The sequence below is a fragment of the Saccopteryx leptura genome, chromosome 6, assembly GCF_036850995.1.
Source record: "Saccopteryx leptura isolate mSacLep1 chromosome 6, mSacLep1_pri_phased_curated, whole genome shotgun sequence".
NCBI classification, from domain to species: Eukaryota; Metazoa; Chordata; class Mammalia; order Chiroptera; family Emballonuridae; genus Saccopteryx; species Saccopteryx leptura.
The window spans coordinates 189,909,911-189,937,876 of NC_089508.1; the positions used below are offsets into that span (position 1 = coordinate 189,909,911).

The 27,966-nt window shown below is 51.4% G+C and overlaps 1 protein-coding gene and 1 non-coding gene across 2 annotated transcripts in view; both read left to right on the forward strand.

Annotated features, from left to right (window-relative positions):
* The window catches only part of LOC136407727 (uncharacterized), a 362,146-nt gene extending 334,180 nt beyond the window's left edge, over positions 1-27,966 (forward strand). The window contains exon 4 of the transcript XR_010752001.1: positions 27,853-27,966. The gene's annotated coding sequence lies outside the window, so the exon portion shown is untranslated. The remainder of the gene's footprint in view (positions 1-27,852) is intronic.
* On the forward strand, positions 9,226-9,301 carry TRNAA-CGC (transfer RNA alanine (anticodon CGC)). The gene has a single exon. It is a non-coding gene; the product is annotated as a tRNA-Ala (tRNA).

A 27,966-nucleotide genomic window follows, 5' to 3' on the forward strand; every position in this document is an offset into this window, starting at 1 on the left:
CATAGAAAAGGCTGAAAACAAAGAAACACTGTTTGACGTCCAACACAGGATGAACCAGGAAGTGACCTTGACCTTACTTACTCTGTTCATTTTATTTTACTTTATTTTATTATTATTATTATTATTATTTTAAATCATACATGCATTGGATAAAACCATTGGTAGTGATGCCTGATTTTTCTATCCACTCAACTCCACCCCCTGATAATTTATATTTTTCCCACTCAACACTAGCCATTACCGGAAGCCGCTGGCCGTTCCCTCAAACATCTTTACAAGCAAGTGGTCTATTCGCAGCCCAGGAGGGACTAGACATTGATTAATGGCTGGGAACTTTCGTCTCTGGCAAGACAAGCCTTAGTGTAAGCTGGAGAGGCCTTTGGGTGTTTGGTCAGGCTCTCATCAGAGCCAAACTGGAAGGCATAATCAGAGCCTTGGACACAGCACAATTGTGTATGTGTTAGACAGGAAACCCCCTTCTGAGAAATGAGCCTGAATATCGTGCACTGACACTCCTTCAGACTAATGTTTACCACCCCCTTTGGAGTTTAAAGAAAATGCTCCCTTCTGAAAAGCTCTTTAACATTGACAAGGCAGTAAGATTTGTGGAGTCCCAGCTCCCTTTAAATTCCCAAGAACTGGGAGGCACAGATAAAACATAGAATTCAATTCATTTCCATGCAGCAGCACAGAGTGAGCACCTGCCATGTGTGATACTGACGGGGGGGGAGCATCCTCTGGGTGAACAAGATGAAACTGATAGAGACGCTGACTTCAAGGAAATTAGACTGTCCTAATGAAACGGGGGAATCAGTATGATAAATGGGAGAGCTGCTCATCGTGATAAGCCCTAATTTCCATTACCCGCTACAATATGCAAAGTGCATGCATATGTGTCTATATGTGTGTGGAGCTTCAAGGCTGCTCTTACCTCCCGGAAATAGATACAGGTGGTCTCTGATGGCCCTCTCTCTAGGTCACCCAAATCAGTAGGGAAAAGATCGGCTGGACTCATGGGGTCACTGTGGAGGTGGGAAAAACAGGAGATGGACTAAGAAAAGATGGAGCTTTGGAGTCCGACAGAGTGTGAGTCCTGAATGTGCCACTTACTAACGCCGAGTTTGTCAAACGAGAGACAAAATGCCCACCTCCCAGGGTCACCGAGAGGCATCTCCAGATACAATGTCCGCACCTGGTGCATCACCAGCTTTCGGCGCCTGTCTCTTTCTCTCTGGTATGATTGTTGCTTCATCAACCCCAGTGTGCCCCGGGCAGAGGCAATGGGGCGTGCCGAAGCTCTGCCATGCTATCCCTTCCCAGGTTCCCTGGGTCCTGCCCCGGAGCTCCATGCAGGGTGTTGTCTCACTCTTCGCAGAACGTCTGCCTTGCCTCTTTGTCCGAAGGAGGTGCTGACGGGAAAGGAAGTTACTGGGAAGAACAGCAACCCAAGTAGGGCTACTTCCTGTTTTGAAACCCAGCGGCTCGCTTGCAATCAAGGATGAGTAGTAGAGGGCTGGGGATGACAGTCCCCAACACCCCATGCCTAAGGAGCCGCCAGACACCTGTGGTCAGCGTGGTGGGCCATGTGCTCTTGAGCCTGCCTTGGGCTTAATGGTACATCCTTGCTCTATGGGGTGCGTTTTCTTTGAAATTCAAGGTGCCAGGGAGGGCAATATTTGGTGGCCTGATCCGGTGTAGGAAAGAGCTTGCTATCTGGTCTTCTACATGAGCCCACGGTGTGTGTTACTCCATTTTTAGTCATCTGGTGTTCTACTTCCTTATCCACATAGATAAGAAGCCAAGCTGTGCTTAAGGCTAGAGAACTCATTTACTCACTACTTACAGATGACCAGAAACACAGTCCTGGAGTCAACTCCAGAGCTGCTACTGCAAGCCACCCTCTTGCAAACCACCCTCATCTCTTGTCTAGATACGGGCAGTACAGTAGTCTCCTAATCATTGCTCCCCGCTCTTGTAGACTTGGCACCCTGCAGCCCCCAGTTCGTGCAGCAGTGCCATCTACCAGAATAGAAAGTCTCTCTCCTCAGATATGTCAGTACACTTTCTCCTTATATGATGCAAACAATCTAGCCAGTCACGTGATCCTTTTGGTTCTGGCTGCTAGGCAGCTCAAAGCCAAAGTTATCACTCAACTTTAATTAAAGCCTAGGATTAATCCTTCCTTTGTATTTTATGTTGTTCTAACTTGCTTCCTGGTCTTGACCTATTAATTCTATTTTTCCCTAATCTTGATTTGCTCTCTAGTTTATTTATAATTTTCTAGTTTATTGTATTATATTCTATTATTGCCCATACATAATATTATATGTATTATTATAAGCCATAGAAAGGGGTTACAGACAGTCTTTGGGAAGATGATTTATCAAAATGTTAATTTTCTTTTTTTTTTTTTTTTACCTGCCATAATCTCCTAATCTGGGAAACCCAGGTGATGGGGGAGGCAATGAGTATATGTGTGTGTGTGTGAGAGAGAGAGAGAGAGAGGTTTCAACCACAGTATATATCTCTCTATAGTTGGCTTGGGTCCCTGGTGACAGTTTGTCACCTAAGATAGCTTGTGAGCTTTATCTGCTGTCTTCTGATAAGCCTGGGTGACTCATTTCTCTCTAGCCGGTACAGCTGTCACAGCCTCCTGGCTACTCCCTGGACCCCAGCATGGCCACCTTCCATGCACTTTCTCCTGGATCCCAGAGCGCTTTTCTTTTTGTTTTTAATGAAAATATGAGCACGTGACTCTCCTACATAAACCCTTTGGTGTTACCCGCAAAGCCAAAGTCGAAACTTCCTAATCTAGTGCAACCCCCTCGATTCAATAACTGAGAACAATGAGACCCAGAGAAGTAAAGGGACTTTCCTGAGGTCACACAGCAAGCTAGCGGCACTATCAAGACCAAAATTGAGGCTTCGTTCTTTTGTTCGTTCATCCCTCCAAGCGCATATTTTATTTATTCAAAAGATATTTTCAGCCTGGCGTGCGGGGGGACCCGGGTTCGATTCCCAGCCAGGGCACATAGGAGAAGCGCCCATTTGCTTCCCCACCCCACCCCCCCTCCTTCCTCTCTGTCTCTCTCTTCCCCTCCCGCAGCCAAGGCTCCATTGGAGCAAAGATGGCCCGGGCGCTGGGGATGGCTCCTTGGCCTCTGCCCCAGGTGCTAGAGTGGCTCTGGTCGCGGCAGAGCGACGCCCCGGAGGGGCAGAGCATCGCCCCCTGGTGGGCAGAGCGTTGCCCCTGGTGGGCGTGCCGGGTGGATCCCGGTTGGGCGCATGCGGGAGTCTGTCTGACTGTCTCTTCCTGTTTCCAGCTTCAGAAAGAAAAAAAAAAAAAAAAAAAGAGGCTAAAAAAAAAAGATATTTTTGGAGATGAACAGGCATCACGCATGTTGCTGGCACCAGGGTAACCGCTCACATTGGGGGGGAGGGGCAGATGAACACATCAACGGACAAGTTGATCCCAGACCACGCTGAGTGCTGTGTAGATGACAAGGGCCGCCGTGCTGGAGGGAGTGGAGAGGGGTCAGAGGCCACATTTGGCAAGGTAGCTGGGCGGAGAAGGACACCTTGATTTGGACATGGGAGCCAGCAGCCAGCGCGGGGAAGCTCTGGGGCTGGGAATACACACGAGCCCTGGAAGAGGGCACCGGCTTGGCTTGGCTTGGGGTGGAAATGCGCTCCGTGGGGTTGGGGCACAGAGGGCAGCTGGCCACCCTGCTTTCGGAGGCTCATCCCAGGCTCAGCTCAGGTGCACGCTCAGACCAAAGGCCTTAGATGGAAACATTGCAGAGGAGCCGGGAGCTGGGCCTTTCCTTCTCTGCTCGGCCCGGACGAGGCTCGCCCCTTCCACTGGGTCAGATTTACACCCCGCGGTATTTTTAGCCCTTGCTCTCCAGCTCGGAGAATGCACCCACGTGTGAGGGGAGGCCAGTTTGTCTCGGTGGGTTGAGAAATGCTCGCACGTGGCAGGCAGCGTGACAGCACAGAAAGAGCTCGGGGTTTGGAGAAAAGGAAAGCTGGGCTCGAACCTCGGCTCGGTCACTAAACTACGAGTTGTTCTGAAACAAGATGACCTCGCCTCCCTCTGTGGCCCGTCCGTAAGCTGCTGGAGGGAGTGAGAACAGGTGTTTGTATGGCGCTTACGCCGAGCCCGGCACTGTGTGTAGATAGCGTCTCAATTCGTCTTCCTTAGAACTCTCATAGGGTGTTAGTATCACCGAGCCCATTTTACTGATGGGGAAACGGAGACCCAGGCAGAGAGGGAACTAGAATCCAGTCCCCCGCAGCCCTGCGTCCAGCGTGGGCTTAGAGCGCTGTGGCCCAGCCTGGCCCTCGCAGTGTTTAATCATCTTGTGTTTATCCTGAGAAGCAGATGGACGTGTCGTGATCAGATGCTCCAGGGTTGCAAACGGGAGGAGGTGGGGGGAGGCCCAGCCAGCGGGCTGGCGAGTTGCTCACCAGGACCCCCCCCCCACCCCACCCCCCAGCCAGCAGCTAGGTGCCTGGATGTTCTTCCTGCCTCTCTGCAGGTAAGACAAATGGGTTTCCCTTCTTCCCACTGCCTTGTGTTCCCTCCGCTCTGACCCTTTACTCTGGAGTTCAGTGTTGTTCAAAGACCACTGTGCCCCTCCTCCGGGCTCCCACTGCACCGTGGACATCGAATCACAGCCCCTACGATGCTGTGCGGTAACGACCTTACTCACCCAGGGCAAGAGTAGGAAACCGAGCCCCACGGATCATATATCTAAATAGTAGAAGTTATAGGACAGGCTAACAAACTGTTAAATAAAATAGGTCCTATCCACATTCCTTGACAGGTATGTCTATCTCATGATCTGGAAGGCCAAAGTGAAATTTAGAAATCGCAGCTGCCTCGGAATGCTGTGCCTCAGAGGGGAGCTGGCCCCGAGCCCCGAGCCTGGCCCTTGCCCGCACCTGGGTCTCTGTGCTGCACGGAGGCGGGCCTTGAGGCCTCCCTCAGCCACATCCAAGCCCCATCATCGGCTCCCTCTCCCCAGCACCAGCTGCCCTGTGGGCTCCACTGGGCCCTAAAGTTTGCTCCGGGCAGCTTGCTCTGTCTCTGGGAGGACAGACCTGGGGAAGGAGTCTGCGCAGTTTCCAAGCACAGGCCCACGGCCGTTTAAGCGAAGCATCCGCGGTCCACCGTCTGTGTGCACGGTGCACAATCTGAAATGGTACTTTCTAATAGAAATGTAATAGGAGCCACAAATGCCACCATGTGTGGCACACCCCTGGGAGTGAGGGGAGGGGGGTGGACCTCGAATCTGCAAGCATTTTGGGTAAAGGGTCTGGGACTGAGGAGGTTGGGACAAGTCAGGCTGCTCTACTTCCCAGAGTCTGGCTTGGGCTGAAGTCCCCCAGTTTTCCTGTGCGATCTCACACTCCTCAGCGCCTCCATCTGTCCTCTGGGACTTGTTGTACTTGTAAGAAACACTACCTGGGGACTCACGGTCCTCTTGCTTCAACTGCTACCCAAGGATGTCACGGAAGATAAACACTGGGTCTGTTTCTTTACTTGGCTTTTCCATCCTGAAACGGGTTTGTTTTTTCTTCAATACGTTTATGAACTCATGTGGACAGGGTTGCCCTGGGAGAAAGCGTTACCAAAGGAGAAGCCACCACAGTAGTAAAAAAAAAAATGCTGACAAGAGTGCCGCTCAGAAATGAGGTAATGCGTGGGAAAAGCCCTCGCCCAGCTCTGCGCCAGCTCTGAGGACACAAATACTCAGGGAGCTGTCCGGCTGTCCGGCGGGAGAGCCAGACACATAAACAGGCCGTTATGGCGGAACGGAGAAAGATGATCCCAGGTGGAAGGAGTCGTGGGAGCCAAGTCCTGGACACGGGCAAGGGCATGCACGGCGCACAGTGGGACCGGCTGTTTCCGGAACTCACGGGGAAGGTTAGAGAAGAGGCTGGAGGCATACAGAGTCGGTCGGTGAGGACTGTGAGTTATTCCTGGACAAATAGAGATGGCATGAAGGGTCTTAAAGAGCTATGCGACGTCATCGCATGTGCCTCTTGGAATGATGGCTCAGGCTCAGCTCTCCTAAGGGTGGAGGACAGATTGGCGTGTGGATTTGCACCCAGTAGCTGCTCAGAACTATTGCTTACTAAGGAAGAAAGAAGCTGAATATTTACCTTCCTTCTCCAGGATTCTCGGTCTCTGCAATGGGCACCTCCCTCCATCCGGTTGATCAAGGCAGAAACTTGGACATCCTCCTAACTTCCTACCTCTCCTATCCTCTGTCCCCCCAAGACGTATAGTGTCCATATCCTCACTATCCCCAGTGGCCTCCAAACTGGCCTCCCTGCCTCCAGTGTCTCTCTCGCCCAGTCCTTCTCCAGATTACCCCCAAATGCAAACGCATCCTGACACCCCTTATTAGCACAAACCCCTTCTGTGGCTCTGTCCATCAGGGTTCCTACTGCAATCAGAACTCTAGTCTATTGACACAGAGAATAAACGTATAAAAACGGCATAGAGCAGCACCTGAAGTCACCAGTAGTTAGTTTATAAGCTACAGTATGGCAAAGGATGTATCACCTTATGTTTCAGTCATCTGATGCTGCGAAACAAACCATCCCCAAACTTGGTGCCTTAAGGCCGCCATAGATTATCTCTCATGACTGAATTGGCTGGAGAAAGGGCCATTCACTGCCTGTGGTTAGGGGACAAGGGATGAGGAGGCATGCAGTGATGAGCACGAGAGGACTTATTTTTTTTCCTCTGCCAAATGGGGAGAAGAGTACTGACCTGATAGGTTGTGAGAAGCTAGCCCCGGAATGTATCCTAAGCGATCTAGCGCAATGCTTGACCCAGGGGTGTGTCTTTGATAAACATCTCGCGAATAAACAATAACAGGCTAAATGAATATTTTTATCAGGCGCTCGCACACATTTCTTTCTGCAAGAAAGAGTCTCAGATGATAGACCTGGATAAATTATGCCTCCACTCCATGTCATAAAAGGTACAGAGGGAATTGTTCGGCATATTAGAGATAATTAACTCCGAGGCAAATCAGGGCTGCCAGAATTCAGGCAGGATTCCTCTAAGTCGATCTTGCCCTAAAAAGGCATCAAGGTGCATGTACGGGGAAGGAAAATAGAAGCCAATTAATTCAAAACATTTGGTACCTTGTCGTCTCGAGAGGGTTGGATGGAAGCGCTTAGTGACTGTGCCTGAAATAGCAGGTGTGTTGATGGCATGTGGCGGGCGGGACAGGGTTGATGAGGCAGCTGTCTCTAGTAGTCCAACGTGGTGTCCACCCACTTCTAGGGACTGTTGACTCAACGGCAAAATGTAAGATGGGGGCTTCATTAGGACCAGTGGGTTTGGAAGGGGAGTTGAGATGAAAGGCTCTTCCTCTGAGGAACCACATCCGTATCTTTCCGCAGTCGTAAGAGAGAGGGTCCGGGGGCCGATGGGGCGCCCGCAGCTGTGTTGGGTGATGGGCTAGCAGGCCCCTGCCTGTCACTGCTACGAATCCTCCAAGCATCCAGAGAGGCAGAAGAGGGAACATCTTCAGGGAGGGCCAGGTTCTGTCCCAAGTCTCCCCTCCCAGCTGAGTGGCCCAAAAGGAATTCAGACGTAGGATGTTTTCACTCTACGCCATGTGCGTTTTGCACCCGGCCTTTAGTCAAACACGTCGACCCTGCTCTTACGGTCCGGTCATAACAGCCCCCACAGAAGCATTGTCTCCACTCTGGCAGAAAACCAGAGATCAGACAACAACCTAGGAGTGAAAACGGGGTCTGAGTTTAAATCCCAGCTCTGCCTCCATATTTCAATGAGTCTAACTCACATTTTTTTTTTTTCACATTCTAGCATCTCAGAAATTAGAGCATAATTTACAACTGATGTGCTTAATCTTTCTCAGTGGTTCATGAAATAATGGCGTGCCTTACGCCTCTTGGCTTCTTACATTTATAAAATGCACTTACATCATCCCCTTTGCTCGTGGAATAGCAGCCTGTTCTCAAGTCTGTCAGGGGTCTCCTGCCCATGCCCCTGACCTCACCTCTTCCCAGGACACCTTGCTCTTGCTATGTAAGCCATTTTCCCCCATTTCTAACCAACAGCTTGTTTCTATTAATACGGGGTATTGTTGGTTGCCTTGGTGACGCTCTCTCCCCCTCTCCTTCCTGGCTAACAGAACCCTGATTTGATAGATGTGTCCACCCATTGGGGGTGGGGAGTTATGCTATCCCATCCCAATTAGATGCCCCAATTTAATCATGGATAACACCTTTGTCTCTCACTTGTGATTGGTTGGGGTTGGGCATCTAGTGAGCCAGTTCTGGTCTAAGGAAGACTATGCTGTCTCTCCCTCTCTTTAAAAAAAAAAAAAAAAAGACACATGAGAAATTTCCTTTTCTTCCCCTGGACACAGTCAGGCCTGAGTGAGCCTGGAACTACAAGCAGCCACCCTAGCACCGTGAGGGGATCATCAGCCTTGAGATGCTGGGTCTGACAGAGCAGTGACACATGGAAGGTCCCCAGGCCCTGATAACATAGCGGAGCGCTGGCATGTCCCCGCACACGAGAGTCCCTTCTGCAGCAGAACTGCCCGGTCAGGGAGGTCAGAAATGTCCTTATCGTGTAAGCCACCTTGAGTTTGGTTTGCTGTACCTCTCAGCCGCAGGGCCCCCGTTTATATACACGGCCTTTCCCTCGTGCCTGACCCTCCCCCACACCCCCCTCCACCCCGCTCCTCCTCGTCCTTCACGTCCAGCTCTCAGGTCATCCCAGTCACCTCCCTGCTGGACATGCCTCCTGCCAGCCCGCCCATCCCTTCCTGCAGAACCACGTGGACCCCTTAAACGTCCCACGAGACGGGGTGGCCCTCCTTCCCCGCGCCGGCTCCCAGAGGGCGGAGCCCTGTCTGTCCCTCTTATCTCCCCGTCCCCAGGACCCAGCGCAGAGCCTGGCATAGAGGAGGCACTCGCTAAATCATTTCTGGGCGCATGAGAAGTGGAGAGCTGGCCCTCTACCCCGAAGGACCCCTGCCTCCTCGCTAGACTCCATGCTCAGAGCCCTTCGCCTCCCTCCTCTCGGGTTCGGGCCCCTTGCTTCCCCAGAACACCGGCTCCGTAGCTCGCAGAGGCAGCGGCCAGCCGGCAGACCTCCCCGGCCTCTCCCTGAACCATCAGCATCCTCTCACTGCATTGGAACTCTTAAAAATTAGACAGCCAGCCCTGGCTGGTTGGCTCAGCGGTAGAGCATCGGCCTCGCGCGTGGGGGACCCAGGTTCGATTCCCGGCCAGGGCACACAGGAGAAGCGCCCATTTGCTTCTCCACCCCTCCCCCTCTCCTTCCTCTCTGTCTCTCTCTTCTCCTCCCGCAGCCAAGGCTCCATTGGAGCAAAGATGGCCGGGGCGCTGGGGATGGCTCCTTGGCCTCTGCCCCAGGCGCTAGAGTGGCTCTGGTCGCGACAGAGCGACGCCCCGGAGGGGCAGAGCATCGCCCCTGGTGGGCGTGCCAGGTGGATCCCGGTCGGGCGCATGCGGGAGTCTGTCTGACTGTCTCTCCCCGTTTCCAGCTTCAGAAAAATACAAAAAAAAAAAAAAAATTAGACGGCCACCACGTAAGCACCGTCCTGGCCTGCATTTCATGTCTCTGCCCAGGATGGAGGACCATGTTCTCTAGGCGGAGATCCTGGGCACCGAACTGGAACGGCCTTTCCATCCTTCCGGGCCATCTCCCCGCCTTCTCAGCCAGCGCCCCCTGCCTCCTCTGCCGCTGGGGAAATGGCCGTGCTGGCCACGGCATCAGGGGTCCCCGTAACCCCTCAGACGGTGGAAAGGCAGCTCAGAGAGGGGAAGTCATCCGGCCACAGGCAGTCAGTGGAAGAGAACCCAGGTGCCCGCTCTCTCCAGATTTCCCAGATCATTCCAGTCACTTGTTGCCGCTCTTAGATGGAGACAGAAAACTGGGCTCGGACCGCAGAGTTGCGGTCACCTCCAGGGTCACCTAGAGCAAGCCCATTATTTCAATTCTGTGAGCCTCAACTGACCCCTCCGCTGATTGGGGTGCTCAGCCAGCCTCCTCATGGTGTGTGTGTGTGTGTGTGTGTGTGTACACACGCACCTGCATATGTATCTTAAAAGATCACTCAGGAGACATAAAAACACGAAAGCAGCTTCTCCTCAAAATCTAGGCTTGAGGGTCCATCTAAATCAGGCATTTAAACATTTGGCCTCTTATACACATGCAACCTTGTCCTTAGCAAGAAGCTTAACCCGAAGTCTCCGTCATCTGCTCGCCTCGTCTGATGGGCCATCTATCCCAGCCCTGGACATCTGGTGCCCACAGTTGATCCATTAGCTGCCTCAGCGGCCCCCAGAGCAGACTGATCTGTCCTCTGCCTCGATCCAGGCCACCATGAAATATTTAAGCAGGCCTGACAGCCGATAACTTACTTTGACAGGATTCTGCTAGGATCAGGGTTTGGGTTACAGATGAGAGGCCTGACCCGCTAAGGCGGAGAAGTCAGAGGTCTGGCACGGGGCCGCCCGCAACGTGGGGAATAGATGCTAAAAACCAAGTTGCAACTTAGGGTGCCATTTTTTTTTTTCAAACAAATGCAAACTTGGCAAGCTCAAACTTGTTACAGGCTCATAAAGAAGGAGCCAAGACCTAAGAACAGACTCCAGACAGTGGAGGGATGCAGACTTTTGGAGTCATAAAGATATGGGTTCAAATCTAGCCTGTCTGCTTTTTTAGCTATATTCCTCCGGTGAGTTACTGCATTGCAGTGAACCTCAGTTTCTCTACCTGTACGGTGGGGGGAGAACCCTCCCTCCAAGGCTGCTATGAGGCTTAACTGCGATAAGGTATTTGGGGGTACTTGGTAGGTGCTTACCAAGTGTGGGTTCCCTCCTCCCATCCCAGGGAGCCTTCTCCTCTGAACCAGCATTAGGAGTGAGACTCCAGGCATCACCTGATGGATATAGGGTGGCCGCGTGAAGGGTCCCCAGGCACTGGAACCAAATGCACTCCAACCAGGCAGTTAGGACATACTTACTCCAGACTCCTAGAATTTCTTTATTGTTTACTTCATTCCAAAAGAAGAAAATGAAGAAGGAGGAGGAGGAGGAAGGAGGAGGAAGAAAAAGAAGAGGAAGAAGAAGAAGAGGAGGAGGGGAGGAGGAGGAAAAGGAGGAAGAAGAAGAGGAAGAGGAGGAAGAAGAGGAAGAGGAGGAAGAGGAAGGATCCGAGGCTGTTCACTGTAAAGTGCATTTATCTCCATTACTATTAATAAAATAGGAGGGGGACTAATAACAGCTCATGTGGACAGGGTGCTTACACTATACCAAGTCCCGAGTTAAGTGCCTTACACACAAAGAAATGCAACATGCTGGCAAGCAGGGGAAGCATGTCTGCTAAGCACCGGTGGTCCTCGCTGGCTTCCACGCCAGCGTAACCCCGAGTTCAAGGTCCTGGTGATAAAATAAATTATTTCAATGGGAGAATAAAAAAAAAAAGAGGGTGAGGGGCTGGACTAGGGAGCTTTAGAGTCACAAGAACAGAAACAATTTTTCCTACAGGAGACAAAGCAGTAAAGGTTTTTTCTGAAGCTGGGAGGTCACCTCCTGCAGCGTCAGGTGACGTGCCGCCCCCCCCCCTTATGGCCACCAGCTCCGACATCGGTGCAAAGCATCTGATGTATTTTTTTAATCCTCTTTATTGTCTTTTCCAGCTGGTCTTATGGGAAAGTTTCTCAAAGCCAAGGTTACAACTTCAAAGCCTTTCCCTTCTCACCCTTGTGATTCCCTTTAGGGGACCCTGTACGGTCACATGTGTGCCGTAAATTATCTACTGGGTTCTACCCAGTTCGCATAATGGACGCTCACCCTGCAGGAGAAAAGCCTGTGGCTGAGGGTCCCAGGTCTCTCTCAATTCCCTGGAAGCCCCTCCCCAAAGGGAAACTCGGTGAAGGGAGCACTGGGGTACACTGTACTGTACCTTCAAGAGATACAATGACAGTCTTTTTTTTAAAGCACATTTTACTTTATTTACCAAACTGATTATATGCTGTATGCTGGCATTGTTGAAGAAATCAGCTTTGGGTGTTTACTTAAGAATTTTGTGATGTTTTCATTGTTAGTAAGTAAGTGTAACGAAATAATAAAAACATAATACTATGTATGGATTTAACACTCAAGTTGAAACTGGAGTCTTCTTAGAGGTGTCTCCCTTTTACAGATATCATCTAAAAACATATTTAAACAATTTGTTTTTTATTATCAAAGCCGAAGGTAAATAATTTGAATCTATATTATTCTTACAATGACAGTCTTTTAATGCCCATAGACAGCAGGTCATAGAGCTGAGACTCAAACGTAGGACTCTAGTCGACCTCACAACCTCCCAGCTTCCAGCCATCCACTGAATACATATTTACCGTCTGTCTTTCAAACACCAGGGGCTGGTGGTCCGAAGGATATCGCTGTGAGCAGGACAGACAGGATCTGTGTCTCTATGAGCTCACCTCCTAGAGGGAAAGATAGACTACAGATAAGGAAGCTGATAGATCGGTGGAATCATTCTGGTCGGGATGAGTCTCATGGTACAAATATGCAGGGGCCGTGGGGGGGGGAGAGGGCTGAGGGTGTGGGGTCACTGTTTTAGACAGGAGGGCAAAGAAGACTCCTCGGTGGAGGTGATGTTATCTGAGAGCTGCTTGATAGGCAGGAGGCAGATACGGGGAGAGAAAACAAGACGGGCGAGGACCTGGAGGTATGAAGTCTGGATGACAAGGACTGATACAAGGGGAGTGTGGCTAGAAGGTCATAAATGAAGGCAAGAATGGCTCGGGGTGGAGTTGGACACAGGTTAGCCACAACCCTTGAGGACATGTGTGAGGCGCTGAATGTTTTCCTAAGAGCAATGCAGAGAAACACCACAGGGTTTGGGCCTGGGGGTGACAGGACCAGACTGGCATTTTAGAAAGATTTCTCTTAGCTGCTGTGTGTGTGTGTGTGTGTGTGTGTGTGTGTGTGTCTTTGGGGGAGGAGGATGGCAGCTGCAGGTGTCAATCAGGGAGGCCACTGTGGAGGTCCCAGCATGCCTGCTCCAGAGCGGTGGAAATAAGAATGGAAGGAAGAAAGAGGCAGATTTGGGTCATGTTTAAAAACAAAATCATCAGAGCTTCTGGGCGGTTTAAAAATGAGCAGCGAGGGAGGGGGCGGTGCTCAGAATGACTTCCAGGCGCCAGGCTCCAGCACACCTGGGAAAGAACAGTGCCTTCTGTTCCGGGGCTCTGGCAACAGGACTGTGAGGGCGGGGCCTGGGAAAGACCAGGGCCCTGTGTAGATGCTTGAGTCTTGAGTCCCACCCTGCACCCCGAGCCCCGGCAGCAGCCAGACCCCTCTGCTCCCCACCCCCAGAGCAGACAGATAACAGTCCCCCCTGTGCCCAGGGCCTTGCAGGAGCCCCAGCTGGCTGGCCCCACTGCAGCCAGGGCGCTGCACTCTCTAGATTGGGTTCCTGGAAAACTGCTCAATTATTGATAACGAACCCTCTTGACATCACTGAAAGATGACGAGGCTCTTTCCGCACTTAAGTGATGCCCCGCGGCCCCGCAGATCTGGGTCCTCCAGCTCCCAGCTCCTCAGTTGGAATATGGGGGGCGTGGAGGAGGAGGCAGTACAAGAGCTGAAGCACAGATATAAGAAAAAGCACTCAGGACATGATAATAATGACAATCTTGTCGTAACTGACATTTTCTGACTACTTGCTATGTGTCAAGCAGGGTGCCCAGGGAGCATACTCTCCTTAAGAACTCTAAGACGGAAGTCTTAGAATTATTCCCACTTTACAGGTGAGAAAAACTGAGGCCACAGGAGGCTAAGGGAGTCGTCCAGGTCACCAGCTGGGAATAGGGAAAGCCAGATTTAAACCCGACAGTCTGGCTCCACAGTCCCCGGACACGTCCGCTCCCCTGAAATGTCTGCGGGTGGAGGCTTGGAGCTGGCAGCTTGGGGTCGTGTTTTAAAACAAAATAATTAGCTAGAATGATGTGGGAAACACTTACTAAGCTCCTGCTGGGGGCTTCAATTCACTACATAATCTGATTTCCTAAGCCCCTGCGAAAGGAGGAATCTTGTCATGCCATTTCACAGATAGGAAAACTGAGGTGAAGAGACATGAGAGGCTTTTACATAAGGCTGGGCAGCTAGGAAGGGACACACCTGGGATATGAACCTTGGTCACTTAACTCCAAGGGCACTTCTCTCACCGCACTGCATATGTACATGCATGTACACCGTATAGATAAATTGCTCGAGTGCAGTGGAAAGAAGGTCAGAGCACATGTTGTGACTGCCGTCGGAGTGTCTCCCGCCCCCGGGAAGCCCAGTGAAAGGTCCACTCTGAAGCTACGATTCCAGCTGCTTCTGTTTGAGGCGTGTGCCTCCCTTTTCACGACCTTAGAAGAAAGGAAGTTAGACCCTAGTCTAGGGCCTAGACCCATTTTTCTAATGTTCCACCAATTTACTGCTTTGAAATAGTCTGTTATTTCTCTTTATTGTGCTGACTTGGAACAGTTTTCGATATTCCTCCTGCTCCTCCTCCCTTGCTTCCTTCCTTTGATGTTGAGCCGATGCGAACGGAGAACTTGTTCAAAAGCTGCCGTGTTGCAGAAGGGCCACCAGCGGTGGGGCAGGTTGGAAGGTGCTCAAAGCCCAGCTCCGCCCTCTACTAGCTCTGTGACCTTGAGCAAGTTGTTTCACCCCTCCCAGTCTAAGTATCCTCATCTATAAAGTGGGCTAATGCTACTGTGTACTCCACCTAAACAGCCACAAAGAAGAAATGCGTTCACAGCTGTACAAGTGTCTGATACGGACTTTGGTGCGTGGTTGGTGCTCAGTGACTGTTGACGGACAATGGGGCTTTGGATGCTATAGGTGACTGACGGATGAGACACAGACCCTGTCCCTCAAGTCCCCTCTGCCAAGAAGAAGGGGGATAGGGCTGCAGTAAGGCAGACTGAGACGGGGCTCTGGGAAGGGGCAGATTAGGTGTCCTGAGGATTCGCGGGAAGGAGAAAGGTTTGTCGTAAAAGTGCCTTAAGTTCTACAGAACAGCCTAGAAAACACATTCCTGTCTCTGTGCTCTCTCTCTCTCTCTCTCAGGGGTCAGAGAGATGTTTTTCTAGGCCAGATCCGATGGTGCCCTGAATCCTTGGTAAAATAGGGCAGAAGGTAATGAGAAGGAATCCAGGCGACACCACCCGTGATTGAGGCCAGAGGGTTTAGCAGCAGTAGAAAGCTTCAGGCTGATCCCATCCGTGGGCAAGAGCTAGGAGTCCAGGTCTGCCCCGAGGCCGCGCTCTGCCACTTTCTAGCTGTGTGACTTCGAACACAGTGTCCCAGCACCTCGGGTCCATCACTTATAAAATACAGCTAACCACAGTTCCTCTCTTCAGGGCCGTTATGGAGACTGAGAGGACTATGTGCAAGTTCAGGGCACATGGAATATATATATATGCAAATTTTGGCTTCTGCCCCCTTTTTGTTAAATGGGGACATGCTTGGGGCTCTTCTGAGGCAGGTGGATTTTTATTGGCCGATTAGAATTTTGGCAGCTCCTCGGCAGAATCGGTAAAGGGTAGGTACCGGACAAGTTTATGTTTCCACTGTTCGCCCGAGGAAACGGTCAGAAATGCATGTGCTCTGAATCAATGGGAGCAAGCCAAGTGCGGGATAGCCAGGGTTTCTGCATCCAGTCTGGAGCCGAGTTCAAGGGCAGCATCCGTCGGAGCTCATCTCATGCTTGTGTTGCTGGTGGGTTCGAGGCCAACTTGACAGGGAGGGTATTTATGAGCGTTTTCGTTGGCAGCACCCATCAAAACGAGATGAGCGCTGTGGGCAGGTCAGCGCCGTCGGTGATGCTCCACAAAGTGTGTGCACGCACGTGCGCGTGCACAGAGATGTCCGGACACGCGCACACGCAGGCTCCCTTGGGACTCACTCATATAGTCAGCTCATGCATATGCATGAAGTAACTTGCTCAATGGCCAATCAGTAGACACTTTCTGAGCAGGCAAGGAAAGAGCATTATTAGACCAGAGAAGTGGAACTCTTCTAATCTTCCATCTCTCTGAACCTCAGTTTCCTGATTTATAAAAATAGGGATAATAACCAGGGCTGTTGGGACTATCTAAATCAGAAAACTAATACAAAAATGACTGGACACAATGCCTGGGAGTAGTAGGGGGCTTAATCAATGCTGTTTAAATTGGAATCTGTTGCGGACTACAGAGACATAAAGATGTAACGAATATATATTGGGCTCCTACAGTATGTCAGACGCCTGCGTCTGGTTCTGGGTGGACGGAGATGGATGGACCGTGCCATTCTGGGGTCTATATTTTGGACAGCGGGACAGACATATACAAGTGTCAGGAAAGACATCCCCAGAAGAAGAGAAATTGATGCCGGATTTGAAGAACATGAATGAGTTTGCAGTCAGAACACCCCTGAGCTTGCGGAGTCCTTGTTAGCTGTTTGTTTCTGGCTTTGGAGAGAGTAGCCATAGAGCCAAAATGAGACTCAATCCTTGATTCAATTACAGTTGGCTAAGAGACCCCTTCCAAAGTGTAGAGGGACAGAGGTGACGTCAGACTCCCAGCCTGGCCAGCCCAGGTCCCATTGTGCTCTAGGCATTCCGCTCCACGATCCAGAAACAGACCCGCATCACTGAGATCCCAAACCTTCGAATCTCCAGTCCCCCCGGGGGCCGACGGTCTCCGTGGTTCCAGTTAAGAGCTAGTATTCCAGAGATCTTCCCTTTGCCTGTCCAGACCCGCCACTCTCTTCCACCTTGCTCTGTGCCCTTGGGAGTCTGATCTTTGTGGACTGAATCAATGGCATTCCTTTGCCCTCTGGTTCCTGGTTGGGCTCAAACAATGTGGGACCTGGCAGAAGTCTGGAAGCAAGGGGGGGAGTGTGATGTTGGGGTGTTTATTCCCCGACATTCCCTTTGCTGGAGCAGTGGAGTTGGCTGAACCCCTTACCAAAGTCCCCAGCTCCTGCCAGAGGGACCCAATACTCTGTCTCAGGGTTCAGGTCACCAGTCCATCCCTTCTCCCTTCTGGCCTAGGGGAGGCAGCTGTTTCAGCCCCGGGGAACTGGCCTCTCCCTATGGCTCCCCCACCCCTTTGTAAATAGCTCCTTTACCGAACTCTCCTGAAATCACCTCCTTTGTGTGTGCCATCTGTTTCCTGCCGGCCTCCGACTGACACCTTCATTCAGGTCCTCAGCCCGGACGCTGCTGCACTCCGTGCATATATTTTTCTGGACCAGTGGGAAATGAGGCTGGAAATTTGGCTACGAGAGTCCTGTTCTTCCAAGTCTTGGCACATGCTGTTTGCTGGTCATTTGGGGACAGCCCAGAATCATTTTCCCCCCCTCAGTTCTAAGGCAAAGTGGTGTCCGGGCCCAGTCTGAGATCACAACCTCAGATGCGTGTGTGGACAGAATTCATACGAACCACCAAGGTCCATTCATCCTACCACACGTGGCGATTCCTAGAATTCACAGTTCCACGAGCCAAGCCCTCAGGAGAACACCTGGCGTGCTGTAGGTGCTCTTAACCCTTTGTGGTCACGCCACTGCCTTCACCTTATTCCTTAACGACTGACTTACACGGTCGTTCCAACCGTCCGTTCTGCCCTGTCTCCTTGTCATTTATACATCTGCGATGTGTGGAGGCGTTATTTACATTTTTGAATTCCCAGTAGGTGCCAGACGTGTCAGACCATGTGGTAGACAGTGGGGTTGACACTGGAGACATTCTTATGCTACCCACTTCCTGCCTTATCCACGTACCAGCTCACACCCTTGAATCAGTTACTGAGGCCCCGGTTAACACCTCAGTCTCCCCATGTGTAAAAGGTGTATAATAATTGTACCTCCCTCTTACAAAGTTGCTGTGAGAATTAAATGAGTCAGGTGCACAAAACACTCAGACAGATTTATTATCATTATACACATTATCTCATTTAACACTCATAGCAATCCTGGAGGTAAATGTGATTGTCACGACTTTGCAGGTCTGTCTGTCTCCAATGCCTGGTTCCAGCCCCCTTCTGTAGCCCTGCAGATTATGTTAGGGGACAGAGTTCAAGAAGGGGTATAATAAATATATTAGCAATGGCTGCCACGTGCTGGGTCTTTCCTATGTTCCGGGGACCATGCTAAGCACCTTACCTACATTATCCTGATTTCAGCTCACAGTGTGCAGTGAGGAAGCCATGGTCAACCTCATTCTACATGAGGAAACTGGGGCATCGAGGGTTAAGTGGCACGCAAAGGACCAGTATAGTGAGTGGCACTGGCAGGATTTGAATGCTGATCCCCCCCCCCCCCCGACTCAGGCATTCACGTTCTCACCCACCAGACTTCTCAAATGATGAAACCTGGGGATCCCGCAGAAACCTGGGGGTTGGGGGGGTTCTGCACCGGGAGCCCTATCCCAGGACACACACACCGGGTTGGCCCCCTCTGCCGCAGCAGCGAGGAGTCTAGCTTAGTTAGCATCGCGGCTGGCAAGTGCAGCCTCTGACGTAATCCATTCCATTACTGAATGCGCAGTAGCTCGTGTTAAAAATAAAGAAAGACAGAAAAAGGAAAGAAGGAAAGAAAAAAGGCTGTTGAAATGCTGGGAAGGTGGGAGGCCCAGACCCAGGCCAATTGAAACGCGGCAGCTGGCATTACCGAGGCTGATCCCAACGGCCATCAAACAGGAAGCAGGGAGGACCCGCACTGTGCAGGTCATCCCCAGCCCTGCCTGCCGGACAATGGAGGGCCGAGGCACTCTGACAAGGCCCCGTTCAGCCAGGCCCCCACAGCCAGGCCGGCTGTGCAAAGCGGTGTCACTGTCTCGGCGGAGGCCATCTGGGGGGACAAGAGTCCCAGTATAGTCCGTCCGCTCCGTCTGTGCTGTTGTCCCCCGGCTCGGCCTCCGCTTGCTGCCCGCACCAGGGCAGGGGGAGACGGCCCCGTTTCCCCCTGAAAGGCGTTCGCTCCCCTCTGGCCAGCGAGAAGGATGGAAAGCAACAGGAAAATAAGACCTGGCCAGGTAAAGGCCAATGTGTGTCTGACCCAGCATGCAAGAGACCGGGGACACACCAGATGAGGTAGGGGCCCTCCTGAGGGAGAAGAGCAACGGGACGTAGCAGCGGGCAGCGGCCACCGTGGAAGACTGAAGCTATAGGTTGAGATCTTCTGGCCTGATGGCTTCAGGGACAGGCAGTCTTGGATTCCACACCTACCTCAGTCCTAGCCCCCCCCCCCCCCGTACTGTGTGACCCCCAACCCCGAGTGCTTTGATTGGGCTGGGGGCAGAGGTCAGCTGACCCAAGGTAGACCAATCAGAAGGGACGCCCCTGCCGGACAAGGTTGTTCTGTTTTGTTGTTTCCTGTTTTGTGCACTGCTATATCCCAACGTGCCCGATGTGTCGTAGGTACTCAGTGGTGAGCTAATCTTCCTCTGTGCTTTGAAATGGGATTCAGCCAGCTGCTCTCAGGCAGACACTGTGGTGCCCCTCGCCCAGGAGCTGAGGCAGCCACATCTTGCAAAAGGCACTGAGAAACGTGTGGAGGAAAAAGGAGGAGGACTGAGAAGCAGAAAGGGGAGGGGGCTGGAGGCAGAGAGCGTCTGGACAAGCTTCCAGAGTACATCCCTGGATCCTATGAGACCGTTCCCCTCCTTTCTCCGTAAGCTAGCTTCGGTGGGCCTTGATATTTAAAACAAAGTCCTTCTAACCAAAACAGCGTGTCTCCCTGAAGTCCTTCCCCAAGGGAATTGGTGAAAATTCCTGTGTACTCTTGATGTATTTTTAGCTGAGTGCACTTGGAGGCGTGAGGGACGACATTTGTCCTTCTCTGCTCTGCCCACCAAGACACCAAGGTGGCGAGGTGGGATGGCACCCTGGAGCCTGCAAGCCTGGCTCCCTCCCACCCATCCTGCAACCTGTGGCAGGGGCCATCCAACTGTTCTTGACCTCAGTTTCTCCCTTTGCAAAATGGGGCATTATAAGGGCACCTATCTCCGTGGGTAACTTAACAAATATAAAGTGCCTCGTGCTCAGCACATGGTTAATGCTGGGTCAGTAATGATAATGTATCCAGTACATGGACATGCAGGGCTCTTACCCAGAAGCAACTTTATATTTTTGTCCCCCGTTTCCCTTAAAACCTGTTTATCGCGTGCATTCTGTCCTGTGCTCTAGAATGAGAATATGAGAGACCATGAGTTTCCTAGTCCCTGTTAGGTAATCAAAGGTCCTGTGGTCTCCTTAAGTGAGGGACTCTGCCTCGATTCATTACTGACATCTTCCCTCGTGCCACCAGGGCCTGAGGCCAGGAGGGCCCTGTGGATTTGCTGTATCTGTTCCTCCACTACTAGCTTGCTACCCTATTTTCTGGTCCCTCCCAGGATCATGTTCGGGGTGGGGGTGGGGGTGAGGATCGAAAAGGAAGGTCAGGAGGATGGGAAAGTTCTTACTTGCTTGGTATACAGTCAAAGGCTGGCTTTAGACTCTCTGATGTTTCAAGGTTTCTGGAGATGCCCCTGCTGGCCCAGCTGTGGTGACAATGACTGATTCACCTACCTCTGACCTGCCATCATCGGGCCGTGTCTCCACTTCCCTCCACTGCTGCCACCAGCCACTGTGGCTTCCTCGAGCGTGAGTCAGACCGAGAGCCACCATATCCCCAGCTGCAGGGCGCACAGAACAAGCTCTCTGAGATCCCCAGGCACTGAGGCAGAGGGAGGAGGCCCAGATGCCTTTCCCAAAGGAGGCATCACGGAATCTTCCCTGCGTTTTAACAACCCAACCCTTTTCTACCCTCCAAGGTGGTGAAGAGCTTTGAGAAGTGTGCGATTGTTTTTTGAAATTTTCTTCTATAACTTCTGCACTTCGCTGGCCTTGACCCTCCCTACTCCACGCCGTGGAACACAGCCGCTGTCCTACCTTGGTGCCTCCGGGAACACTTCAACTGCCTGTTACATTAGTAATAAGTCGACATGTGCATCTGACCTTTCCATGCACAGAATGTGATCAAGGGCATCGTCCCACCTATTCCTGACAGCAACGCTATGAGGGGGGAATTCTGCTCTCCCCATTTTTCTGATGAGGAAGTTGAGGCCCAGAGAGGTCAAAAAGCTCAACACACAAGGTCACACAGCCGGACACAGAGAGCCAGATTTGCACCTGGCTCCTTTCTACTGCAGCACACAGCTTCTGAGGAGGACGGCACAGGAGGGCTCTGTGCCTTTGCCCTGTGCTGCCTGGCACTGGGGCCCTGGCACTCCTGATCCAAGGGCTGTCCTGCAGCCCCAGCTGGAAGGGCAGCGGTCTCCTCAGTACAGGCGAGAGACTTTCTTGAAGCAGATCTAAGCAGCCAGCCCTGTGACTGGCAGCTGGGTTCGGAGAACAGCCAAAGAAAGACCTTGCTTCCTTTGCAAATAAAGCGCCCATTCTCTGCCACCCACACTGGCACAGACACTCACAGACCAGAGCCTCAAAGGGCTGGACAATAATAAAACAGACATGGGCAGGGGCAAAAGATTTGTTTTTCTTTCCAAATGCAAAATGCAGATCATTCTCAACGCTTACATTACAATTTGCATATGAGCTGAAATTTTTATAGGAAAGGTAGAGATTTCTTGTGCCAGAGTTTTGGGGGCAGATGGCTGGGGGAGGTGTCTATGCCGACAGCTTTATAGCCTGTAGCCACTTCCTCATGGTGATCAGAGCATGGGCCAAAAATACACCAGCTCTCAGTTCCCCCACATTTCTCATCCCCCACCCCGCATCTTACTCTTTCCTTCCCCTCTCTCTCTCCATTATTGCTACCTTCTAGTGGCCAACCTGAGGCAGCTGGAGATAACTGATATTCAAACCCGCCTGCCAGGCTCACAGTCAGGTTGGGTGACAGGAGAGGAAAACCAACAGTGAAAATATAGGGTAACAGAGTAGAGATAGAGCCCACCCAGGGTGCTGTGGGACCACACAGTAGGGAGCGGCAGGAGAGATCAGAGGGCTTCTTCGAGATCCTTTACTCCTGGTACCGACAGATCCGCCAGCCTGGTTGCCTAACCCCTCAGAACAGATTCCAGACTTTCCATCAAATTGGGTGAATATCAGCACATAGTGGACTTAGGGAGGGGGGGGGGCTTCATGGAGGAGGTGATACCTGTGCTGAGGGGTGAGGGCATGTTCATTGGGCAGACCACTTCAAGGGGGTAAGGGGATGGATGACTTTGGGCTGAGAAAGCAATCAGAGCAGAGGAGCTGGAGAGAGTCCATTAGGGGAACTATGGCGACCTCTTTGTCTCTGACCCCTTAGCGGCCCAGAGTGGGCAGGAGATGTTTGTTGAGTGAATGACACGGAGGCAGTGAGATGGGGGAATCACAGGGATGAGATAGAAGAGCAGCAGCATGGCAATAAGCCAGCTCCTACCATTTATCAGGGTCAACCAGATGCTGGGCCTGTACACAGACTGTATTGTTCCAGCCTCCCCCTGTAGGAGGCGGATAAACTGCGAAGACTAGCGGAGTGCAGCTATATGCGTGTATATAAAGAACAGTCCCTGGCACAGAGGAAGTGGTGGATTAGTGATTATCATCCCGAAGTTACAGATACACACAATGAAAGAAGGATACACTCCGAGAAATAAGAGAACAGTTTGGACAGCCAGGTCTTCCTGACACCAGATCCCATTCTCTTAGCCCTGACCCAACCCTCAAGAAGGGTAAGGACTGTTTAACTTTTGTGAATTCCATCCACTGCACGCACTTGGAAAACAATGGCATTTTAAGCAAACGGGCCATTTTTCTTTTCTTTTTTTTTTTTTTAATTTTTTTGCATTTTTCTGAAGCTGGAAACAGGGATAGACAGTCAGACAGACTCCCGCATGCGCCCGACTGGGATCCACCCGGCACGCCCACCATGGGGCAACGCTCTGCCCACCAGGGGGCGATGCTCTGCCCATCCTGGGCGTCGCCATATTGTGACCAGAGCCACTCTAGCGCCTGGGGCAGAGGCCACAGAGCCATCCCCAGCGCCCGGGCCATCTTTGCTCCAATGGAGCCTTGGCTGCGGGAGGGGAAGAGAGAGACAGAGAGGAAGGCGCGGCGGAGGAGTCGAGAAGCAGATGGGCGCTTCTCCTGTGTGCCCTGGCCGGGAATCGAACCTGGGTCCTCCGCACGCTAGGCCGACGCTCTACCGCTGAGCCAACCGGCCAGGGCTCATTTTTCTTATTCTAATGCTCAATGGCCTGCGCCTTGGAGGAACTGTGGGACAGAAGGCTCGACCTACAAGTCCCCCCTGCTCCTCTCTGTCCCCGCAGGCCTCTCGTGGCCGAAGCGTCTCTGTGCGCTCCGTGTGGCTTCCATGCAAACAGACGGAATGCGAGCCTGTCCTTCCTGTGAGGCTCAATCACAGAGACAGCGGTCGGGTCCGGCAAGGGAAGCCAAACAAGCTGACTGTGCCACACACATCCGCTAGGCAAGGGAGCGATGTTTTCAAGGGTGGCTTTTTACAATATATTAATGCAGTGTGAGCCGGAGAATTCAATGTCCTGGCAAAGTGCAACTGTGCTGTGTGCGACCTCCCAGGTTAGGACTGGTCAGCGGGTCTTAGGACTTCTTGGAGGTCATCCTTAATGCCTCTTTGTCCTTGGAGTGTCTAGAACCTTCTGATGCTCAGTGGCCAAAGCACCCAGATTTTGCCGGAATCTCAAGACTGATTTTCCCAGCTGTGGGAACACAATGGCAATCTAATAGGCCCCACTCTGGTCTTGTGGATGGTTCCCCACGGCGCTGGTCTTTCTGTGATTAACCTCTAGGCCCCAGGAACCATGGCTCCACAGAGAGTGGGAAGGTCCCCTCCAGGAGCTTCAGAGAGCAACTTTGTCTCTGGACAAGCTGAACATTAGGGCTCAGTCAAGTGTCACAGTTATTGCTTGGAATCATATTTCTAAAGTGACCCAGCTTGATCAGCACGAAATAACATCCGAATTTCACCCCACACCATGAAAAAGAAAACGAAAACCAGGCAGCTCCGTCATTTGTCTCTCCCGAACGCCTCTGATGAATATCTTCCCTTAGGAGACCCTGTGGCTGAGGACCGGATAAGAGGTATCCGCTGGCATTCACAGTCGCCGACGCAGAAACACATTCTGGGACTAATTAATTTTTAACCAACTCATCAGCATGCTTCGATCGTAAATCGGGATTTATCAGGATGGCACATGAAAGGCAAGAACATATTATTGTTTTAATTTAGTTAATATGCAAAAACGCACTGTGTTTATAATGACCGCGTCCACTGAGTAGAGGCGGGCCGGGAAGAGGAACGGCTTCCTGCAGTGAGGGTGCTGGCTGCTGGGCCCAGCTGGTTGCCACCAGACACCCTGCTTGTTCCCTGACCTGTGTGTGCACGTGGTCCTGTGGTCCTGCAGTTTCCTCACTGGGGGAAAAACCTGGGTGCCTTGTGTTTGTTCTGCTGATAGAACCAGTTCCACCCGCTTTGTTAGTAGGAAGAAAAAGCTTGAGGCACGGGGGTGGAAGAGGGGGTGGAAGCGGGGTGCTGGGAAGGAATGCTCACTATAGGGCGGACGGGGACACGCACGCACGCACGCACGCACGCACGCACAGAACCGGCCGAGAGTAGGACCCAGATCCATTAATGAGATCCTCTGTAATCAAGCCTTTCTTGTCTTCTCTCGTTCTATTGGACCTGCCACCCCACATACAGGCGCAGCTTGTCTGCCCTGCTAATAAATCCTCTGCTCCGAAGTCCCCTGATAAAGGGATTTATTTATCCGTCAGGTCGACCTGCTTGCTCACTTTGTTCCTGCCAGTGAGTGGCTTCTCCTCGCTCGGGCTCTCGCACTCTGATTTGGAGTGAGGACACCAGGGCCCCGGTCCACCTGGAGGAGCCGGAGCCTGGATTGCCTCCCCACTCCCCCCCTCCCACCATCAGATCCGGCTTTGAAACAGAATCATCTTGCCCCTCTGGCCTCACCGAGGATGAGAATGAGGTGCAGGGCGGGGCAGGGCAGGGCGGGGCAGGGGCAGGAGTCCCCGCTGGCCTCTCCGTGACACTGGAGCAGGGTCCAGCTGCATTCTTTCTGTCCGGCCCTGGTGCCAGCCTGCCCAGGTCTCCGCCTGGGGACGCCTGATGTGGCACATTCTAGAGCAGGGCTCTGCTTTTTGTGTTTCAAAAGAGGGCATTTCCTCTTCTGTTTTATTGTTTTTACATTTTACTCTAGAAGCTATGTGTAAATTATGAAAGCAAGATACATGCTGATTGTAGAAAATTTAGAAAAAGCAGAAAACAATTCATTTAAAAAAAAAATTTATAAGCCCACCAGCACGAGCACCAGTACGCACCCCCCCACACACACACTTGGGGGACGTCCCGCTGACCGTTTGTGTCGGCTGGCCGGCTGCGAAGAGGCGCTCTCAGCTAGCGGGAGCAGGCTGGGCTCCCTCTATTTCCGAAGCAGGATGGGAAGCAATGGAGCTGTATCTTAAATGTTTACGTGCAGCAAGCACCCGGAGTCCCGTGAATGGCAAGAGCGCGTCTACGTGTAACTGTGCAGGGTCTCCCTGGGATTATTTCTATAGTTGCGTTGAACGATCATGCCAAAGTCTAAATATGAGACCTCTGGTGAACACGAGGCTGTCCGGGGTCCCCTGCCCCACCCCCATGGGTCTTGTGTAAGTGTATTTGTGCTTGCATCATGTTCAAGACCATATTACCCTCGCGTTGTTTGTATTCTGACAATATGATTTTAAGATTTTTACCCCTCAGTAGAAATGCGTCTGCCAGGAGGTTCTGATGGGTACTCAGCATGCCATTATGTAAACTGACCGTCTCGGCTTTTGCCCATTATTGACCGTTTCAGATCACTCGTTTCTTTTTCCACAATGATAAACAATACTGCATTGAACATCTTTACATGAAAATCTTGGCGCCTCTCCGGGGTTATTTCTGTTGGATGAACTCCTAAAAAAGGAAAATTACTGGGTCGCAGGGCAGGAACATTGCAGTGTCTTGTTTCTTGTTGCTCAATTTGTTTCTAAATAGGGGGGTTCTGATTTACTCTGAAAGCAAGAGCATTCTCGTTGCTTTGATTAATCTTTAATTGCAGAGGCAATTCACAGAATGCACGCTCCTTGTAAAAGATTTGAAAAGTTAAGGCCTAAATCTTTTTTTCCCCCACCTTCTGCAATCTCTGAGCCCTTCAGAGGTAGCCATGGTTTTCAGTTCAGCAAAAGTACAAGAGAACTAACATTTAATTAACTCTCTGTATATTTATATGAGATTTATATCTATGAGCTAATAAAAACTTACATATCTCTGTAAGTATAGAAAATGTGGTACCTTTCTGTGTTGATACTTTTTACATGAATAGTTGATCATATTGTCTGTCTTGGAACCTTGACTGTGTAGCTATAAATCTATCACCCTTTCTAGCCTCCCATACATTCCCATGGTGCAGATATAGACCAGTTCTGACAGCCATTCATCTGTGCATAAATATCTGGGTTCGTCCCAATTTTTCCCCCCTTTTTGCAAACAGTGCTGCAATGCACACCCTTTTACACAAGCAAGTGATTTGAACAAGCTTTTTTTTCTACAGTAGAAATCAAGAGATAGAATTTCCAGGTTATGGGATGTGCACATTTTTTTTTTTTTTAATTTTAATGGATACTGTCAGATGGTAAGGGGCATTTTACACTACTTTTATTAGGGATATTTAAGACTTGCCTTGGATTTAAGCTTGTTGGGACATGGTTCGGAAGCATTCTCTTAGGTAAGATGGCACCCGAAGGTCTGTCCGTGTATTCAGCCCTTAGCCCACCCATCTCTGTCTTCTGAGGACCCTGCATGACCCTGAAACAGAGGACACAGCCAATGAATGTGGGTTAGGTGCTCCCCCCACCCCATCCCCGGCCAGCCACACCCTCGAGGGGCCTCATCCCGACACCCGAGTCCTCTCCCCACCTGCCAACCCCAGCTCAGCTTTCTAGACAGTGCTCAAATGTCACCTCTTCTTGGAAGGCCTCCCTGGAGCCCAAGCTGAGTAAGGAAGCCTCTCTTCCGTGTCCCCGTGGCACCCTCGTGTATTGTTATCCTTGTTGCAGTTCGGAAATTAGTCATCCCTCCTGTGACACTAGATGGTCCCAGGATCTCAATGGTGAGCGGCAGTCCACAAACATCGCTCAGGTGATGTCCCAACGCCACGCTTGTACGTGTACGTTCGTGCGTGTACGTTTGAATTTCATGCGTCTGCTATTCCCAGCAGAAATCCAATTTACTTGGTCCCTTCCAGCACTGACCTGTGTCGCCACAGTCATCAGGAAAGGCCTGGGGTACTGATCTGCAATAGTTTCTTCCCTGATGCCGACTTCCGTCATGTCCTCCTCTGGACTGCCATCCAAACCTAGGCACATACATCTCTTCCCGTGGACTGCTGCCATTAGCTCTTTACAAGTCTGTCACTTCGAGACCTGTCTCCATGTCACCGGGGCCTGCCACGGAACCTGTCATGTGGTAGACGCCTAGTACATAGTGTTTGTTCTGAACTGAACTCATTGGTGGTTGGTTCTCTGTGCTGAGCCCTACCTTCCAATGATAATCATATTGGTAACAACTAATCTGTTGTTAATAGTAATCATAGCTGACATTTCTTGGACCCTTGCTAAGGAGTAGGCACCGGGCTGAGAGATTAACATGTATTACCTCATATAAACCTCTCAAGTGACTGCTCGACAATTTCCCCCCATTTTCCAGATGCAGAAAACTGAGGCTCGGACAGACTAAAAGACCTGCTCGTGAGTCATTCAGCCGGCACATGGCAGAGGTGGGACTTGAACCGATCTCGCCTGATTCAAAAGGCCAGTGTTC